Below are 6,811 nucleotides of genomic sequence, written 5' to 3'. Positions count from 1 at the left end.
ATCCACAAATAGGGTGGAATCTTTGGACTGTCTAAGCCAGGACAGATCCGGAAAAAATCATCCACAGATATCACTTGTCAGCATGCTGAAAGAGGCCTTTCAAGTAAGGATAGGCCATCCGTCAAGGATATGGGCTTCTGGTAGCAATGTCAAGCATCCATTAAATCTATATTGAGAGTTTTCCATCATGTGGGTTCAAGCTAGCATAATTGTTTTATGGCAGTAATGTCTAAACAAGGATCTACAATTAGGCTGTATTTTTATCTCAACTTGTGAACTCTTACTGCCAACTACTCAGATTTCAAGCTTGTTGAGACCTACGTAATCCCTGGAAACCCTTCATAAAAAGGAAAACTTTTACTGTCCCACCAGTTCATGAGTTCTGCTCAGTTTACCCTTCTAGATCCAAATTAACCATGTAATAGTTCCTACACCAGTCAGGAGTATTTTGAATGGCTTTTCGAGCAAAACCAAAAAGAACAATTTATTTCTATTTGTGCAAAAAACGTAACCTGGCTTGGATTCCTTCTTCCAGTGTTTTAAAGAGTGAGGCAGAATGACGCCGGAAAAAGAACTGGCTATGAAATTAAGAAAATCCGTGTTTGAAACCTGGTTCTGCTACACCTTCCTAGTTGTGTGATCTTAGGAAGTCACTTAATTTTGCTGAGCCTCAGTTTTCTGATCAGTCAAATGGAGATTCGTCCGTGAAGCCAATGATCTGACAAGGTAACATATTCCGTTCAGGACTCCGTAATTTCAGTGTGTGTAATTTGCCTGCGTAAGGATGAAAATGTGATCAGTGGGCGCTGGGAATGAAGGCAATTTTCAGACAGAGGAAGGAATATTTTGATTGAAAGGAAATTAAAATACTGGCAGAGAAGAGCAAGGTAAGAATGATTATAACTTCTGCATTTATAGCCCACATGTCACAGTTCAGTATTTATAGGTTTGTTTTTTTTTTTTAGTGACACCTTTCCTGGTACAGCAATATTAATTACGAAGTAACTGTTAGTTTCACTGATACCGCGCTGCGCACCTGACTGATCCTGGAACTACTCGCCATCTCCAGAGCTGATCAATTAATTTAAGGGTCTGAAACATACACCAATAAATCAGTTTGGGTTTCTGATTATAATCGTCCCAAATTGTACTTTGAAATACCCAGTGACTTTCTTTTTAACAAATCTCTTAGTGCATTTTATGATTTGTGGTAATCGGAGCTAGGATAAACCTCAGGAAGAGGTGATAGGTCTGAAGCTAAACATAATATTAAATGTTTCCTCAAGTTTTCCAGAGTCCAAGCTCTCACTGTTACTTAAATGCCTTGATCAAAGCAATAGATAGTGCATAGCATGTGGAGAGGAGAAAAAGGAGAGAAGAGAGGAAAACATTCAGTGGAAAATCTGTAGAAATGATGTAAGAGAAAGCAAAGGCAGGGATTGGAGTAAGGGGTGTATAACTGAGACTATAAAAACTAGGAGAGAAAAAACTAACCATCAGGGCTGGGTTTGGGAGAAACTGCACAGACCGGCCTTTAAAGTTAGGATCTCTTGATTTTTCACAAGGTAAGTTAGATGTAAAAACTCATAAAGATTGAGCTTTCTTTTCTTTTAGCTATTGTTTTTAAATTTTTACATACATTTTTAATGTGTTGATTCTGTCTTGATTATGTTCAAATGAGGCTTCTTTTAAAATAATATTTCCTTTATAAAGTGAATACAAAATCTAAGAAGATATTTTTGTAATGCATACATAGGGTAGAACTAATTGTTTGCTCTGATGTTTCATATATATTACATAGGTTTTTGCCTTTTTTTTTCATTTTAAAGCAAAGAGAAAGGAAACTCAAGTTAATGATTTCATATGTACATTAATAAATTTAATTGTGCTTTCATCAAAAACGTTCAATGTGAGGATGTTTTTAAACATCCAGAATTGGTCTAGCTGGAACAATCTAGGTAGGAAAGGAAGTTTTCCTTGTTCTCATCTCTTCCAAAAGTAAGATTAAGAAGAATTTCTAAGTTGATCAAATTCTGCTATGAATGTAAAAGGGATTTTATGTTCTTTAAACCTAAAACATCCTCTGTTTTTCCTTTTATGCAAATCAAATATGCAAACAGGATATTCATAACAGTTTGGAGCAGACATAAACCACATCTCTTCTTCAGTATTTGGAATACTCCTGCTTTTTGTGACTGAGTTGAGAGTTGATCTGAAACGTATACTTGAGCTCTGCTTAAGAACCAGTTTAAAATTGTATTTAAGATTTCAATGTATGGAAAGGTTAATAGGTAGTAGGCACTCATTGAATTCATTTTTAACAATGAAAAATTATACCCCTTTATTACAAGTATAGACTCTATAGGTTTAGGTGTATGATTATTAGATCTTGAGTTACATCTTTACAAAATAAAGAATTTTAACATTGAATTGTGGTGATTTTAAGGCCCAGATAGCTATAGAATTGATGGGATTAGATCTTATGATCTCCCCAAACATATCAGGCATGTTTTGTATATTCTCTTTATGTCGGCATAACTCTCCAGCACTCTTACAGAACTTTTTCTACGGAGTTTTCTGTAGGTAATGAGTTCAAGTCTCCTTCATGTAAGTGACTTCATTAGAGAAGTTATTCAAGGTACTTAAGTTTGTCATTTGCTTTCTTACCTTTATTTCTCAGAATCTTTAACTGAGTCATATATAATGAATCACAGGCAGTAGAGAAGCAGAGATCTTTAACAGTCTAGGTTTGGAGACCTCAGGGCTATAATTTTAGGTTCTTCTTCAAATACTCTCAGTGATTTGAATGTTCCATTAATAAAATTAGATTAGCTGAGCTTGTCTCAAAGGAATAGAGCTCGAAATAAAGAGCTCCTGAGTGTTGTTCCAACTAAACTACCATCTAGCTGTGTGACCTCAAGCAAGCCTTCAGCACAAAATAGGCTCCATAATCTTCTGTTAGTATTGAAAGGCACAAAAGAAATAAAAGTGCCAGGGTTTCTGAGTGTAAGGGTGACCCGGAGAGGTTTCCCTACCAGTCGGTTTTCCTACATTAGAGAATAAGGAGTCAGTATCACAGAATTTGGCACGAATCTTTAGACATTACCTAATTGAATCTCCTGGCCAACATTTCATCTACTGTGATTCCTATTCACCAGACAACTTTTGCTTAGATCCAACGATAAAGTCAGAAGAACAAAAGCTCTGGCATTGGGAAACCAGACTTCTTAACATAGTCCTGACTTTAACGGCTTTGTCACCCTGGACAAGTCATTTGGCATCTCTGGGGCTTTGTTCTCTCCTCGTTAAAACTGTAGTCTCGGGTATGGGAGGGTAAAATAGGTGAGTTACAATTTATATCCTAGGCCCGGCTGTCTTTTTAAACAGGCCAACTCTCCATGTGCCTAAACATCTCTGATTAAAGGCATGTGTTAGCTGAGCCCTTCTTCTTTCTCCAAATAATTCTCAAGGTACCACTCTGGAGCAGTGATTAGCATCATCTGCCAACAACTGCCTGGTACCTTAGTTGGCCTGAGCTGGTTGTTGCCCACCTTACCTCTTCTACCTTAGTTGACACCCATCATCTCATACCCAATATCAAGGACTCCCTTCCGCCAGTAACAATTTCTTTGCCCTAGTCTTCTTCCTCTCCCTCCTCTTCTTCATCCATCTCTACATCCTTTACTTATCTCCTCTCCCTCAAGTAAGTTAATTCTCTCTAAGCTTCACATTCTACATCGGTTAAATAGGGGTGATGGAGCCCTGGTGGTGCAGTGGTTAAGAGCTTGGCTGCTAACCAAAAGGTCTGCAGTTCAAATCTACCAGCTGCTCCTTGGAAACCCTATGGGACAGTTCTGCTCTGTCCTGTAGGGTCACTATGAGTTGGAATCAACTCGACGGCAATAGGTTCGTTTTTAGTTTTGTTTTTTTTGGTTTTATGCAAATTTAACAAAAATGAAAGGTTATGAAAAGCAATTGTCCTTGAAGGAAATGGAAGCATTCCTAAAGGAAGAGCTTGATCTTTCATAATGAAAGCCCTATGTAGAACAAGTGGTTGAAAGGTTTCCAATGTGTCCTCTACCAAGCTGTGAGCACCTGGAAGATAGGGTGTCTTACTCACTTTTACATCCCTGGTGCCAGGCATACAGAGTGTGCCTAAGAAATGCCCCCTGTTGTTGAGTGTAACATTTACATTTTTGCTCTTCCTTTACATTTTGAGAATACTTTTTCATTGACTTTATTGGCTAGTTTAATGTAATTCTAAGTCAAGGTTGTTGTTATATAGTTAAGTACAAGGTGGGAGAAAGGGTGAAAGCTGTGGTGATAGTTTCCATTATCCTGAAATTTATAAATGCTGTATATTCAACTGCATTTACCCAACTTTACTCTTTGAAAGCCTTTTTATGCCATAAAAGAATTGCCTGTGATCCTATGTATCCAACGGCCAAACAGAACTTTTACGTGCAACTCTACCAGTTTTTGCCTACCCATAGTTTTAAAGTCCTTCCCCCCATTAGTGGACATTAGAATTAAATAACGGATTTCCATGGCAGAATCATCTACAATCATACCCTAAACACTTTTCTGTTTCTAGGTGACATAGTTTTATAACAAGAAACCTGTAGTTATTCAGGGATCTAAGTACAAATAAGGAACCCTGGTGGTTAAGGGTAGTGGTTAAGAGCTACGGCTGCTAACCAAAAGGTCAGCAGTTCGACTCCACCAGGTGATCGTTGGAAACACTATGGGGCAGTTCTACTCTGTCCTATAGGGTCTCTATGGGTCTGAATCGACTCAATGGCAACAATAGCCAGCCAAGTACAAATTAATGGTTGCCCAGGAGAAATCTCAAACTCTAAGTGGGATGATGTTTGGGGAATGCAATGCATGTCACTCTTCTTAGCACGAGAATCGTGATGTGCGGGAGAAACATTGATAGACACACAGGGATTCTAGCAGGAATTTCATCACATATTACTGTACGCATAAAAACATGGGCAGATCTCTTGACTTCTCTGAGTCCTAGTTTCCGTATCAATTAAACTGAGATGACAATATTTGCCCTGTGGTCTCATTTGCCTCCCACTTAAGACTGCTTCATTCATTCACTCAACTAATGAATGTTGACTCTACGACAGGCATTATGCCAGATGCCAACGTACAATGGTGAACATGACATCGTACCTCCCTTCAAGGGGTTTTCAGTGATACCTAAATAATTTGTTAAAGAGACAGACATAGTTTTTTTAAAAAATGGGAACTTACTTTAAAATGACATCATTGACTAGCCCTTTGGGAGGAAGGAAGAATGAAAAAAAACAAAGATACAAGGGAAAGATTAGTCCAAAGGACTAATGGACCACATCTACCACAGCCTCCACCAGACTGAGCCCAGTATAACTAGATAGTGCCCACTACCACCACTGACTGCCCTCACAGATATCACAATAGAGGGCCCCAGACAGAGCTGGAGAAAAATGTGGAACAAAATTCTAACTCAAAAAGAAAGACCAGACCTGCTGGCCTGACAGAGACTGGAGAAACCCTGAAGAGTATGGCCCCCAGACACCCTTTCAGCTCAATAATGAAGTCACTCCTTAGGTTCCTCCCTCAGCCAAAGATTAAACAGGCCCATAAAACAAAATGAGACTAAAGGGGCACACCAGCCCTGGGGTAGGGACTGGAAAGCAGGAGGGAACAGGAAAGCTGGTAATAGGGAACCCAGGGTTGAGAAGGGAGAGTGTTGACATGTCATGAGGTTGTTAACCAATGTCATAGAACAATGTGTGTACTAACTGTTTGATGAGAAACTAATTTGTTCTGTAAACCTTCATCTAAAGTACAATAAAAAGAGAGAGAGAGAGAGATAAAATGGCATCATAGAGTTGTTGCCTTCTTAATCTTTTGCAAAAAGAAAAAAAAGACATTCAGAGTATCATTGAGAATTCTGAATAAAGATATTTAACAACAAAATGTTAAGGAGATTTTTGGAAGGTCTGAAAAGAATAAAAACAGTTCCAAACAGAACAAAATCAATTAATATAAGTATACTGGTAAATTATCATTCTTCATGATTTGTAGGGTTCAGAAAAAGTCATTTTAAAATGCAGGTTTCTCCCAAATTGAGAACACCTCATCCATAAAAATCTTACCCAATAAGCAATTTATTTTGGAAATGGAAACATGTTTTTACACTTAACAAATAGATTCTACTTGAAGCTGGGAGTCTGAAACCTTCAGTTCTTGTTCTGGCTCTTCTTCTAACTGGCTTTGTGACTTTGGAAAATCAACCGCTGCCAACTGAAGAGCGTATCCCTGATATTTTAATTTTTAGAAAACTGGGATGTATTACGCTTCTCACTCACAAATTACACCTTCTTTTCAGGATTGTAATCAACACGGAAAGCAAAATGCCCATCACACCATTGACTGAAGATAACAAATTTCACAAGGAATAAATAAATGGGCATTTCTCAGATATATTTTTAAGAAGATAATATAGATGTTAGTGACAGGAGCTAAAAATTGTAATTCAATTGCTGTTGGGCCAAAATTGCCAAGTGATTTTTAAATCTCTTAATTGAGTTCCCACCTAAAGTTGGAAGTGCCATAGCCACACTCAGTGGCCTGGTTTTGTGGGGTCAAATTCACTGAAGGCTGTGGGATCTCAGCTCCAATGAAGAAGAGACTCCAAAGTCATGTGATCCGAGATTCTGCTATCAGGGGTGCAAATGTCTAAATCTTCTGATCGCTGCTCCCCTCAAAGAACACTAGAAACAGCCTTCTTTAAAACCCTGTTCAAATTGTGTCA

This window comes from Elephas maximus, chromosome 1 (assembly GCF_024166365.1).
Source record: "Elephas maximus indicus isolate mEleMax1 chromosome 1, mEleMax1 primary haplotype, whole genome shotgun sequence".
In the NCBI taxonomy this organism is placed as follows: Eukaryota; Metazoa; Chordata; class Mammalia; order Proboscidea; family Elephantidae; genus Elephas; species Elephas maximus.
The sequence above is the reverse complement of the archived record's forward strand: the minus strand, read 5'-3'. Positions refer to the sequence as shown.